At 35.5% G+C, this 15427-nt stretch overlaps 1 pseudogene; it reads left to right on the top strand.

Annotated features, from left to right (window-relative positions):
* The first annotated feature begins 1164 nt into the window (after positions 1 to 1164).
* Positions 1165 to 1751, top strand: LOC149202846 (signal peptidase complex subunit 2 pseudogene; annotated as a pseudogene).
* The last annotated feature ends 13676 nt before the right edge of the window (positions 1752 to 15427 follow it).

Below are 15427 nucleotides of genomic sequence, written 5' to 3'. Positions count from 1 at the left end.
TTTCTTTTCCATAGTAGGATAATTGAGCTCTTGTCCTTTGCAACTATTAGTTTTCACTTCTATCCCATCAAGGAAGTACATTTTGTCAATGAATGGCTATAGAACATGGACCCTATGAGCCAATCATTCATGTCGTTGATGCAGTTCCACACGACACAAAAATTTGATAGTCTATCATAGTAAGACACTTTATAATGGTTTTCATAGATGCCCAACCTATAACAATGAGTTTCATTTTATTTCCAAAACCTGTAGGAAATAAAAGGATTATATTCAAGCCTATTTTGGCATGATGCACTCACATGCTTATATAAGTGTTGAGAATCATACTTTTGTCACACTTTGTTTGATCCTCTTCTTAAATCATCACCTCAAAGGAATGCTTCAATTATATCTGTGAGGTGTGATATTGATATCCTTCTACCAATTACCAAAGACATATCTGCGCTGATAGGAATTTTCTCTACATGGTTTGGGTGAGAAGACACTATTCACCTAGCCAATTAGAGACCTTCATTTTCATCCTTTGGCTAACTAAAATTTGATAGGTGGACCAATTAAAAACTATCGGGTGGAATTGAAAATTTGCATCCCATTCTCCCTGTGATTTACCACGTGATCGAGTTTTGTTAAGCGTAGAACATCCCAATCATGTTTTTTGTATCCAAGCGGGCACTAAAGCAACATAAGGTTCTTATTTACACAAAGTACGCTAAAATCAATCACCCTGCTAGATTCAATCGTTCATGGATTTATTCGCATATAATACCCTTACCCGTGATCCGCTGGGGCATGACAATGTTTTCAATATTTGTAAAAGCTTCAATTTACCTGACCTCCAAAAAAAACCTCTTTAAGTTCTCCTAATTTTTTGATCGTTTGTATAAGAGACTATTTTGAAGCTCTTCTGCTTCCCTGGTCCTTTGAGGCAAGAATAATAGGGTGCAAGAAAGGTCACAATCTAGTGACTTACCTCCTCCTCCAATTCAACAACATCGACACCATCTGTATTAGCTCCACCAAATATGGTCATACATATTTTAACACAGAAATATGGTCTTATAGTCATGGTTATAGTCATTATCAAGTTGGAAATGCAAAATAATTCATCACACTGATCTAACAATATCAAGCAAGCAAGCAAATCTCAGTAGTGGAAGAACAATGACAACGAAGGATTTTGCAACAGACAAATCCACGGCTCCTTTCCCATTGAAGAAGGCTAATCTCAATGATCGAAATGCCATCAAGCATCTCCTTGATGAAATGACTTCCAAGTTACTATTTAGTCGAGGGTATTTAGAGAATGTGGCATTGAGTAATGTAAAAATGGTGATAGGTGTCATCATCATCGACATTGCCATGGCAGCTTAGTCTTATCCCAAGAAGTTCCTAATTTTTTTTTTTCTTATTCGTTGCATTATATTGTATGTTATCTTCAATGGGTTGTTGCAATAACTTTATAGTTTATACAAAGGAGAAGATCATTATTCTCTTCACATATCCTCCCCTAAATCATTTAGTAGCACAAGTTTGGCAGTTTCTTCAAATCTTGTCTTTTTTCTAACTTGCACATATTATGTATATCTAGTACTGACCCCAAATCTATTGCGACCAATTGACCTGTCGAGTTTACCAAGAGTGTTACTAGGTGGTTTACTAAAGATGGAGTTTTGGTTGAGACTCTTTTTTGGAATGATGTGGATAAGCTAATGGATGATTATGGGAATGAGTCTCGAAATGAAAAGTAATTCCAAACAAAAAATTGTTGGTTATTAGTATTAGAAATTTACTGAATTCAACAATGTGTGTTACTACAAGATTGTGATGGATCGTTTCTATTAAACTCTATGAAAAATAATGTGGCAAAAAAATACGCAATTCCCAATTTCTCCCTTCATGGATTTGATGTCATACACGATGCCAAAGCTTAATTATAGAAAATATGTATAGGAGTCTTGGTGTCTTGTGCCGACATTCTCTCAAGTGACACTTGAGATGCAAATGGGAAGTTTCTAAAATGGGAAAATGTGTAATTATTAGTGGATGGGAAGGAACCTAAAGAAATTCCATAAAATATAAAATAAAAATAAGGCCTTAGAAATGAAATTTTCACCATTGACATTAACGAGTGTGTATTTATATAAGCTGGGGCTAGATGATGTCCTTCATTTATGTGTTACAGAATGTCAAAGGAAATGGATAATGAATGAAGCACATGCATGGTTGGCATGATGACACTATGTAGTGAATAAAATGACCCAAGATATTCTCTTCACGATGGTGTTTGGTGGCCAAAATTACACTCTGACTATCAAAACTATGTAGGTAAATGCCACATTTGCTAGTGAATGGGTTCAACATTATGGGGCATTGGCATGCCTTAAAATTTGATAAAACCTTTTGAAATATTGGAAATCAATTTTGTTGAACCATTCACACAATGAGCAAAAGGGAGAAAATAAAAATACATAATCATTATTGTCAAATAGCTTAGTAAATGAGCAAAAGCTAAAATAGCAAAATTGTGTACCAAACAAAAAGTTCTAAGAAATTTATTTATGAAACCATAGTCACAAGATTTCGTTTTATCTTTACCATTATTAGTGATCAAGGAACACATTTTGTTATCGAAAGGATCAAAGTATAGTGGAGGAAGTATTTGATTGACCATAATTTTTTTAAAGCTTATTATCCACAAACTAATGAAGTGGTTGAGTCATTCAACAAAGCATTGCATAGCCAAATAATGAAGATATGTGTAATTTACTAAGATAACTAGGATGATAAATGAAAGAAATAGTACATGTGTATAGAATAGCATACTAAATAGAAATTGGTCATACTCCTTTCAAGTTAGTGTATGGCCAAGAAATAATAGTTTCCCTGAAATTTTATACTACTGTCGTGAAGGTATATTTTGTCCATAGATAAAATATTGACATAGATAAGAAACAACAAGTTCACTAGATAAAACAATTGAAGGAAAAGCACATTTCGTCATCAAGAAATCAACTTATGATAGTAAAAGGAATGACAAAATTAGCATATTAAAAAGAAAGATATCAAGCAAGGTCATTTGGTGTTTCTATAGGACAACAAAATAAAAGGAAATCCTTGAACGTTAGGCAAGCCGGTGTTATTTTGATTAAATATAGAAAACAAAAACATCAATATCATCTTGGTTATGTGAGCAAGCAAGAGGAATTTTGTATGCACGAATTTCATGGATGAGTCATGAGAAGGATTTGGTGCACTTTATTACTTAAGTGGGTGTGCTGGTTAGTATATGAGTATTTAAACAGGCACACGGTCCACATGGATGAGTTGAAATTTTTGGGTGGCATGCATAGTGAATGTAACAAGCCCAACATATCATAGTTGTGTGCAACTCATAGGCTGCATGGCATTGATGCATTTCCAAAGGGTTTAGATTGTTTTTGTTGACCTGAGTGCATGGAAAAGGAATGAACACAACATATCATAGGTACACTAGAATGGTAAAAGCACACAATGGAAATTTGGCTCAATACATATCACAAGATATTGAGCAAGTGCACACATTTTCAAGATGTTGGATGGGGAACCCCACACAAAATTTGGTTCCTCATTAAGAGGCATGATGAAATGGCTTGATCTCAGCTTGAAAAAAGAGACATTACCAATAATAAATAAGGGGGAGTGCACCTATAAATATGCCACATGATGAGTTGGAGAAAGGAGAAAACCACATGCAAAAAACAAGTAAGAGTAAGTCACAAAGACTAAGTTAACAAGAGCAAAGGAAAGCCATAACATGATAGATTATTTCCTTACACATTCCTATCTCCTCCTATTGGCATTCCTTTGCACCTCATGGTGCAATTGCTAGTTTATATCCTAGTTAGATTTATATTTTCCCTCATTCTTCTCATTTCCTTTTGTTATATGTATGTGTGGATATGTGAATACCTTTGTTATATTTTCTAGGATGATAAAGAAATTGTAGGTGAGTAAGGAGGCCTAACCTTCTAATTTGTTTTCATATTGTTTGATCTCTTTTAGCGTATTCTAATAACATTTCTCATCATTGATGTAACATAATCATGGTCTCTTGTGCTCCTAAGAGGTTAATCATTCTTCATTCTATTACATTAACTTGAACACTAAACACAATAAACAATATCCTTCAAATGCATGAACATTAAACAATATCAGAAATATAGTCCATCCAAGGGAAACTTTGATTTTCTTGATAAATATTAAAAATACTTTTAATTTGAAAACACAAACTAAACCGATTTTTAATTAATTAAATATTTTCATTTTAAAATATAAAAAATGGATTAATTATTGAAAATCCAAATATTTAAGAAAAAATGAAAATTAAATTCCCACCCCAAAACAAAGAAAAAATAAATATTTTTAATTTTATAATATAAAAAATGTATTAATTATTGAAAATCTAAATATTCTAAAATAAAATAAAAATGGAAATTGGATTAATTATTGAAAATCCAAATATTCTAAAAAAATAAAATGAAAATTAAATTCTTGCCAAACAACATTTAACTAAACACAACCCAAAACAAATAAAAAATAAAAAATTTTAATTTTATAATAAAAAATATATATTAATTATTGAAAATATAAATATTCTAAAAAAAAAAATGAAATTTAAATTCTGGCCCAACAACTTTTAACTAAACCCAACCCAAAACAAAAAAAAAAAAAAATAGTGTTTTCCTTAAGAATTTAGGGAAATTTTGGCGCACTTAATAGAGATTTAAGCCTACAAGATGGGCTTATAAAAACCCCTTTTCTTTTTATGTTTAGATCTTTTGGGACAAGTTGGAGGAGGACCGACTTTGCCTCAAGTGCGCTACAATGGATACAATATGCTAGGTATCACCAAGTATTTGAAGTTCACCTCAAAAATCTTGACAAATGTGTTTGAGAATGTGTTTCTAGTTTTGGGTTTAATCTGAAGTCCAACGTCAGAGAAAATATCGTGTGGAAAAAAAACAAAGGGGAGGAATACTGCAACATTGAAAAAGGAGGATAGTTTTTGCTCTACACAACATTACTCTGAAACCACATGTTACCCATATAGTTGTAACAAGATAAGAAGAAATATAATAGTAGACCCAAATATATTATGAAGCGAGGCTATTCAGAGCAAGCTTGGAGGAAGATTTTACACATATAGAAATTTCCACAGTGCCCTAGCCAAGGAGTTTTCTTGGTAGAGGTAAAGCAGACTGCGAAAGAAGATTCCATATTTTTATCCAATGCCAAAACCGATAATAAATTTATGGCCTAGCACTCTGGAAAAAGACCTTCTGAGACATATATTTCTCTCTTTACATCCACTACTTCTTTTAGCTATAGAAAGGTCAGGGACATTACAACGAATTGGGGCTTATTTTCTGAGCATAAAATGGATTTTTTGAGTTAGTATGACAGCTTCTACACCAATACCTCCAGTCATATAGATCATGTCTGCACAAATGTTGTCTCAAAAGAACTTGTTCTTCTACACCAATTGTCAAAGAAATGGGAAAGATTTTGGCCATGCTCAATTATTTGACTGCATAATGAAATATATAAATAATTGAGGAAGAAAGACATGTCTCTCTTTGAAATGCGAGAACTTCATTCTTCCCAATTATAACATCCTAGCCCACTAACAATATATTCACTGTTGAAAGCCTAGAAAATCTATGCCTCTTCCTCCCCTCCCTTTAGGGCTTGCTTGCTTGCCTTAACTTCTTGCGTGCATCCTTTCTTTTTTTCATGGTGTCGAGTGGTTTTCATGCCTTGCCCAATGTGGACAAGCAATAAATACCTTCACCTGAATGGATGGCTTCGCTCATGCCATGTAAGTGAAGTTTATTACCTATCTTCCAGGATACCAAGCGAGCTTGGAGATCAAGATTGAGTTTCACTTGAAGAACCCAAAGCTGATGAACCCAAGCTACTCCCTCCACCTATGCACTAATCGATGTAAACGGTCTGAATCAGTTAGTTGTCCTAGGGTTTATACCTGTTATGGAGGCATACTGGGTCTTTGCAGACCATAAGCTTTAGACTCAAATAGGAGGCAAGAGTTTTCATGAATATGTCCATCTCTTTCACTCTCTTAAATCCAACTCATTGTTATATTTCTACTCTCTACTCTCTCTTCAGCCAAATCAAGGAGGTGCAACTAAAAGAGTTGGAACGGTTGCGATGATGTAAATAAGTCATCTACTGGTGGTTGATAAGGAAAGGATTACTAGAGGAATAGGTCTCTAATGACATATTGGAAAAATATCCATGCATTGAATAGCTTAGCACTAATTGGAATAGTAGATCTGAGCCCTGCTACTCCTACTGGAGCTTTGTTGAAATGTAAAGGTATTTTATTTTTTCTAAGTCTTTAAATTTCTCTGCTTTTTTGGAAGATTAAATAGTAAAAATATACTTTAGCTCATAATTCTTCAATGGATCACTCATAAATGATATAGGAAAATTCATGGCCAACACATTTCTTCACAAAAATGACATCTAGAATGTCGTGAGAATTGAAAGTGTAAATCCCAAAGTCTCCATTCAAAGTTGGATTACCTAAAATAGGTGCAAATGAAGTAGCTTTATGAATGCTTCTAAAATATTATACATATTCTTCCATTCGCTCAAATTATTTTCCCTCCTTCAAAAGTGAATCAATCGGCTCTGCACTACTAGTGAACTCACGTATGAATCTCTTCACAAAATTGATTTTTTCAAAGAATGATTGAGCTCTGTTTTTGTTCACAGGTGACCAGAACTCCTTAACCTCACTTTCTCTCTCTGGATCAATGCATAACCATCCTTGGAGCGATAAATCTGAGCAGCTTGGTTTCCATGACCCAAATATTATTTTCCTTAGTTTCAACGAAATATCAAATTGTCGACATCGATTAAATATCTATCTGAAATGAAAAAAAATCCAATAATTCAGTTAAATGTATAATGTGCTAGGGTAATTCTTCCCTAGGGTTTTCTATAGCAATTAACTTTCTTTCTCTACTATAGTAGCTAAGTTTAATACAATCATTAATCTTTCTTTTCCTCTTTTACTGATACATAAAATAAGGTGTCATTTAGTAGTTCAACTCCTTTGCAAAAACAAAAATACAATAATCTTAAGAGAACAATATATTTTTCAACAACATACAAACACATCAATGTAGTGTTATCAACACGCAATCCAATTCAACAACTATAGCTCCGCAATAGACAAAAACTATGAACCCACAAATAGCTCCAGGTCTAAATTCCACAAAATCAACTACCCTAACCTGAGATCATAGACTTTAAGTGAGTTATCTTCATTATAAGGTTTTGGACCTTATTCTACTTATGGTATCAGTTTTGAGCCTACTACAGTCTTGACCTCCTTCCTAATGTCGGACTTGAGCCACCACTTTATCTTCTCCTTCTATCAAACTTCAAATCTTCTGTTGTATGGTTCAAACTGCAGGACAAGCACTAAGCCATAGAAGGGTAACCTCGCTAGCTTTTCAAGTGCATTTTCTCTACAGACCAATTTTGGACAACCTCATGGGTTCTCATCGAACCACAAATCTGTGTTTCAAACTACAGAACTTGGGCGTTCAAGCCACATAATTTTGACTTCAAACTCCAGCTCCATGTGATTAATCCCAAAAAATCCAATTTCAAGCAACAAATCCATGAGTCTAAGCGAAAGAACCTGACTTCAAGCAATAACCACAAGTTTAAGCCACATAACCCAACATTCAGATCAATCTCTCATTAAATTAAGTTTTTAGTTTGATTCAAAGAGGAGATTTACTATAGAGCTTCTAGTTCTTAAAGGATATTAAAAACTAAATGTAAATATTTCCATATCACAAAACTATAACTTGGGAATTGTATACCTGCTAGTTTTTGTATTTTTTCAATAATTAACATCCCAAGATATAGTTACGTGGTATGTAAGTCTTGATATTTTTTGTTACATGGCATGGTAATGTTGTTAATTGAAGCAATATTGTATTTTTAGTACTTGATATCATTTTTGGAAATATGAGCGTCACAATTACATCTGTGCAACAATTCCAAACCTCTTAGAATGTAGAGTATGGGAAGAGAGTAGAATCTATAAACTGAAAGTAGATTTCATATGTGAGATTTATACAAAAGGTATTTCTTCTTGAAGGTTTTGTGATTTTAGAATCAATGCCTAAAATGATTAATGGATAATCCACATCAATAGTTCAATATCCAATTTTATTTCTCTATGGTTGTCATTGGTCCAAAAGTCATAAGCACTCAACATGGATGATGCCTAATATGCACCCACTTATAATTGAGCCTCGAGCTTAAAATACAATTATAAAAGAGAAAATCGGCTCCTAAGTATTTATTGTAGGTATGCCCACCTACATTTAGTTTTGAATTCAACCACTAGAATGTCTTTCTTTCAATTTGTAGTTTTTCCTAGGTTCGTGTATCTTACGGGGTTTCTTCGAAACTCTCGTGCTTTTTCAATCCTTGCTTTTATAATCTCTTATGATGTGTTGCAGAGACCATGTTTTTTTTCTTCTCTCGAATATAGAATCCTTTCATGGGGGCCAATTTGGACAGTGACTCTCGCCACCTATACTGCAATGATAAAAAATCTTAAGTGGCCAAGGAAATCCTCCAAAGCCATAGTTAGAATGTAGGTTCCTAATATATATGGGCTACATTTCAGCTCGAAGATTTTCTAGTTGAAAACTAACTCGAGAGGTCAAACAACTTTCATCATTATCATCCCCTTCTACGATCCTGGCCAGATATTCAAATATTGTAACTCTATTATTGGCTAGCAATGAGTTGACTGAATTTATTTAATTTTATTTTGTCAACTTTCTCTTTATATAATGAAATCTAGGTTCAAAAAATCTCATGCTTTAGACTTGCTCATCAATGGTAGATAATTTATAATCTAAGTATCATGTGTGAATCTGTGAAAGCATTAGACCGAAGATGTATTTGTTTGAGATGAGAAATGTGTGACACTAGCATACCCAAGATATCATGTAACTAATCGAGCATAAGTGATACAATGTTCACATTAAGGTGCATTTTCTGAATAATTTGTAATAATGGCCAAGAAGAAAATAGGAAAATACCCCAGGAGAATGCCCTTGGTTCCTGGAATCTATATCTGTTTCAAGATGAGAAACATGTATGACACTGGCATACCCAAGAGAGTATGTATTCAACCGAGCATGGGTGATAAAAATATTACATTAAGATACTTTTCCTCAATAACCTGCCATAATGGCCAAAGAAATTGACAAAGACCCCAGGAGCATGTGCTTGGTTGTTCGAATGTAAAATATTGGTCACAATTTTCATGCCCATGTAACACCAGGTGGCATAATTGATGTGAATTGACATGACATGCATTAATCATGGTTATTTGGGAAAACCACATTGAAATCATATGCAAATTGAAGTTATATTGGTTTGATAGCATATGAATCATTAAACCTAGGAAAAAAGTGAATAATGTAAAATAGTTTTCTGAGTCATCTGAAGACATTTTTATTTCGTGGTCTCATAGAACATTTGGCTTTGGCGAACTCAAGGTCATACATTCACTTATATGGATGCCCACAGGAACAACCAAAATTCATAGATAATACATACTCATCAAGGAACTCACAATTAATAATTATACAAGTGTTATGATAGAAGTCTTGTTAGTTTTGAGATGAAAAAATTAGTTGCTTTTGTATGTTGACTTTGGAAATTTGAATGGTCAGGGCTAGTGTTAAAGAAATTCCTCCTTACTCTTGTTTTTTTCTGAGACGGGTGCATTTTCGTGTTTTTCTTGATCATATAGTCTGAGAATCTTTTCATAAGATGAGCATGTGAGTAGTCAACTAATACGAAATCTTTCATTTGCTTTGTTGTGATGGTGCGAAAGAAGAAAGCTTTGTCCCACCTAATAACCATTATCAAAAATCAAGGGGCTCATAATGCATATGGTAAGATGATAGTTGCATTGGATATAATTGAGCAATATGTTCATTACATAGGATGTTTAACAATACATCATCATCAGAATCATATGAAGTCCAGCTTGTTTTTGGACATTGCTAAAAATGTATGTGGGAAAATTGTTGATAATGGGCATGATAGTAAGTTGAAATCATTAAGTACTTATGATGATTATCTTGGCATTTTAATCGTATATTACTTACATGTATGCAGGAGGAACAGAAAATAGCCATATTTGTATTTATCTTCCCAACTGACAAAGGGAATGTTGGCATTGCATCCTACCTCAATGTATTCCCTTCAATTTTCAGTGTATTATAGGAACTAAAGACAGATGGATAAAATGTAGAAGGTTTTCCAGATACTTCTGAAGCACTGATTGAAGACACAATTCATGCCAAAGAAGTTAAGTTCAACATCCCAAATCTTAATATTTCTTAGAAAATGAATGTGAGAGAGTACCAACAACTAACATCTTATGCTAAGGATTTGGAAGAAAATTGGGGCAAGCCTCTAGAGAACCTTCATTCTCATGGGGAGAACCTGCATGTATATGTAAAAAAAATTTGAAATGTTTTCATTGGAGTGTAACCAACTTTTATATATGAAGGCGATCAAATGAGGCTTATTTTCGCTAAGTCAGGAAGTCCACACCATGGATTTCTTGCTTATTACTCATTTTTGGATAAAATACTTAAGGTTGATGATGTCTTCCATTTTGAAACTCACAGACCCTTGGAATTTATGCCTAGCAAGCAAGTGGGTATGAGTGATGTTTGTTACCCAGAAAATTTTGTTACCTACATGAATTTGAAGAGAGTTCTTTGCCATTTTTCTTGTACAGTATATTTAGAATACCAAAGGACTTTGGTGGCAGGGTCTTTTTAGTTGCCGTCGTTAGTGTCAGTATCTGCATACTTCCATCAGGGATCAAAATTTTCTCTTTGCATTTTCATTTTAGGGGTCCCATACTGAATTTTTACGTTATTTCATTAGGTCATGTCAAACTGATCCACTAATGGTTGTCTTCTTTTTAGAAAACCTAATTTTTCCGTCATAGAGTATACTTGCTGACCATTCTTCATGTTGTCTTCAATCATGGTTTCATGGTCAATTTGCAATCATGCTTTCATTACGTCATAGGGCATGTTTTCATTATTCATTAGGTCTTAGGGTTTCATCACCAAGGTCAAGAGCATGATTTAAAAATGTAATAAAGGTCAACAAGGGTATGAGGACGATAAATAAGTCAAGCATGATGGCTTGTAGGTCATAGTCACTATATCATTAACTTTTAACCTAATGTAATTTCACCTCAAAAAAATGTTTTTGAGGTGAAAACAAAGTGTTTTGAGTTAATTTGTATTTGTTATGTAATTTTAAGTCACTATATGTAATAAATGATCCAAGCTACACCAGATCATCTCTCCTTGTTGCAAGACAAAGAAACACTGCAAAAATCAGTTCAAGTTGAGCATTATCCACCTGAAAGAGAAAAAGAAGAAAAGGCATAAAAACAGAGTTTTGAGAAAGGTCAAGAAACATTAGAAAGTGGGTTTTTGAAGTGAAAAATCAAAACCTACTCCTATTTAAGCTCTCACATTTCATTTTCAAGTTCGTTATTCTCATTTGGTAAGCAAGGAGTCCAAAAGTGAGAAGAAGAGGCAAGGTTGAGTGAGTTTTGGGCGAAGGAGAGTTGGCACTGCGCTTCTGGAGGGTGGCACTGTGTGTCTGGAGCAGTGGAGGAGTGGCATTGCGCATTGGCAAACTAGCGTCGCGCTTTCAAGAAGGCAGGGTTGGCGCTTCACATTGAGGCCCGGCACTACACGTCTAGGAATTTCAATGGTGTAATTTTATACTGTGTTGCGCTTCTATGGTGGCAGTGTGCGTCTGTGCGCCGACACTGTGCATTGAGCAGGAGGGCCAGAAAGCCCTCTAAACTCCAAGAAACTTCAAATTTTCCCTCTCCTACTTGCATAAAAGTAAGTGGTCCTCCATACTACATTTATTCGTTTGAAATTTAACTTCTAATCTAATTTTCCTATGGCAAGTGCCTAAACCCTAAAATTCTCCTTTTTTATGCCTAAAACCATAAACCTCATTGTTCCTCCTATCACCAATCACTACAACTCTAAAATCATTTTCTATCCCTATTTACCTATCCCCTTATCCCTTTATCCCTATTCCATATCATCCCTATCCCTTTATCCCTCTTCCCAAAGGGTAATTTCTCAAACAAACCAAGTTGTCTCTATCATTTTATGATTCCTACTACCTCATTGATTTTCTAGGCACAAGCTCATATCCCATCACCCCACTCCTAAGATACTTTCACACATTTCGTTCATACAACCTCAATCCTTGCAAAGATGGACAGAAAGGAGCGAGACTATGAGGAGGAGGAAAACACAGGCAGTGACACCTCAGCAGATAGAGCTAGGCGACAGAGAAAACCACACAAGGGAGGCAAGATTATCATAGAAGAAGCATCAAAACTTAGATAATTGCAGGCCCCTTAGTTGGCTGTCACATGTTTCAGATATCTCGCTTGCTATGAGTTCTGTGAGTAGGTAGAGAGAGTTCAATATCACCCTGAGCTCACTAGACTTTTTGTAGCTCAACTTCAGGACAACGAGGTGACTCTTGTTGGGGTAACATTCACAGTCTCACCCTCCATCATTTTAGATGCAACCAGGATTCCAAATGTAGGGGAGAAGTGGTATAAGGCCTAGGACCTGCATGAACACTACTACGAGCCTTATATCAAACCTCGATATAGAAATGAGGTGAAGAGACTTTTTCCTTTCAGATTTCTTGAAGACGATTATGTCCCCATGATGAAAATCATCATGAAGTATTTCACTTGTGAGAGTAGATTTTCAAGGTTGTACACCTATCACATCAGGCTCCCCATGCATTTTACCAGGGTGAGAATGTTAAACCTCCCTTATTTCTTGTTCAGGAATATGGAGAAGATGGCTCATTTTGTCCAGAAGAAGCTATACCCTTAGTAGATGAGTAGTCTTTATCACTATTCCCTGATCAAGATGATTGTGCTTCATCATCTTAGCCTCCTCAAAATCTCTTGGGAGACATTTATCACTCATGACATCTTCAAGCATCCTCAAATTCCTCCACAAATGTCTCAATATGCAGGGGGACCTTCTAGTAGTTCTCAGGTGAAAACAGATGAGGAGGCCCAAGAGATTAGAACTACTGAGGTGTCCAGGACCTTCATGACATATCATAGGGGCACATGTATATTGTTTGCAGCCAATAGGCAAGTGTTTTTTCCACAGGATGTGGAAGGGACCTTGCCTTCTTCATCAACCCATAGGCAAATGCTAGGTCCACAGGATGTGGAAGGGGCTTTGCCTTCTTCATCAGCATGGTAGGTAAAACTTTAACAACTACACAAAGGGAAGGAAAATATGCCGAAGGAGAGTTTTGATGATGAGGAGGAAAGATACTTTGACTTCACAGAGCATGATGAGCCAGAGCAGCATTATACTCACCATGGAGTGGAAATAATTGACTTAGAGGCTAACGATGAAGAAACAATAAAAGACATCATCATATAACGAAAGGAGGCTCAAGTACAAGCTCTGATGGACAATTTGGAGAGGGCCAAGTATGTTATCACATATTTGAAACAAGAAAACAAGCAGTTGAGTGACTAACAAGTCCTCATGGAGCTGGAACTGCACAAGGTAAAACGACAAAGTGGCAAAGAGGCACAAGTCACTTTGACTCCTATTGAGAAGGAGGTTGAAGATGATAGAGAGACTTGGCTTGAGAGAGTCAATTTTCACCTTGATAAGTTGTTGGAGAAGGCCAATAGAGATAATTAGAGGATCAGGCACACGGCCTACCATTATAGGACTCGAAGCAAGATTTGCAACATGAGGGTCAAGAAGATAAAGGCTAGGCTAAGGCGGACTTGGAAAGGAAAAAATGAGGAGGATAGGCTTAGGTTTCATGCTAAATCTTCCTTGCCTCATCAGGACACTTGATGACGGTGCTTTGTACCAATTTTGGGCAAGTTTGAAGCGATTTTTGTCCTTTGCAAATTTTGAAATTCTACACACAAGAAAACTACCTGGTGCTGTGCTTTTCCTAGGGGCACCCAATGGAGAAATGGTTTGAATTTGGATTTAGAGTGATAAGGAAATGCACCCAATGTATTTTCAATGTTTTTGGGGTGGAACTGGTCCACAAAAAGGTCAAAAAACACCCTAAAAATTACCTTTCTACCACGTTTTGGACACATAGAAGTAGTATTGGGAGAATCAAGTTTTGTGGGGCCAAATGAGCTTCAAATTCAAATGTTATAGATGTTTTAGAAATTAGACTTGAATATATTTGTAATGAGATATCATGAGCTCAATTTTGATGTTGGGAAGGCCTCCAAAAGGGACCTGAAAGTGGCACTGCGCGTTGGGCCAGTGGCGCTGTGCGTAGGGTAGATTTTGCACAGGATGCCTATTTTTCCAGTTTTTGACTGTGTTCATGGATTCTCTCTCATGGAGGATGTTTTAATTTTGTAAATGATGATTTTTCATGTAAATATGATGGATAACTAGTGGTAGAGGGTAGATTCATCGCTTTAAAAGTCAGTTTGACCTCAAATGAATTAGTTTTTCAGTTTTAGAGGTAAGTTGTTGAGATTCCTATATTCCCGTTTCTTGTTTAGTGTTGGTTAGATTAGCTCCTCATATTAGGGATTCGACCCCTGAGGATGGGAGGAGGTTGAATTCATGTCTATATCTTCTTCTTATTTCTCATTGTAAAGGGTTGGACTCAGCTGGATGCTCAGACCTTGATTGTACATCTTTTTATAAGCAGTTTAGCAGGAGATTAATAAGTATTGCAGCTATTTTTATGGGATCCATGTGGTATGGAGTTTTAGTATAGTTTCTTATTTTTTGATCATATGTTAATGTGTTTTGTGTACTTCACTAATTATTTCATTGCTTCTAAGTGAATGCTTTCAAGTTGATAGGTAGAATTCATTATATCAGTGCTATGCTTTGGGAAAACATTCACCATTTCATGTTTTATGTAGTCTAGGAAGGATCCATGGTTTTCACATGCTCCTCTTAGCTTCTCACTAGTCTAAAACATCTCACCCCATCAAGCCCTAGAGTGCTAAACCTTATGCCTACCTTGCCCCATTGAACACCCTGCAACTATGACCTAATTCCCTAGACCTAAACTATCCACCTTCTCCTGATCTAACAAAACCCCTTCAAAATCCAATCAAAACTTTATGCTACTATACCTAGCCTAATATCCTTCACCTGATCCAGTCATATTGGCTAAGATCCTTATGGAGAGAGCCCTCTCCCAGCCTAGTAGGGCTAGCTACTTGGTTAAGCGTGGTTTGTGGTTACCCTGTCATTGCCTT

This window comes from Pinus tabuliformis, chromosome 2_1, assembly GCF_031772625.1.
Source record: "Pinus tabuliformis cultivar Carrire ecotype Pingquan chromosome 2_1, CPIR1, whole genome shotgun sequence".
Lineage (NCBI taxonomy): Eukaryota > Viridiplantae > Streptophyta > Pinopsida > Pinales > Pinaceae > Pinus > Pinus tabuliformis.
The sequence above is the reverse complement of the archived record's forward strand: the minus strand, read 5'-3'. Positions and strand labels throughout refer to the sequence as shown.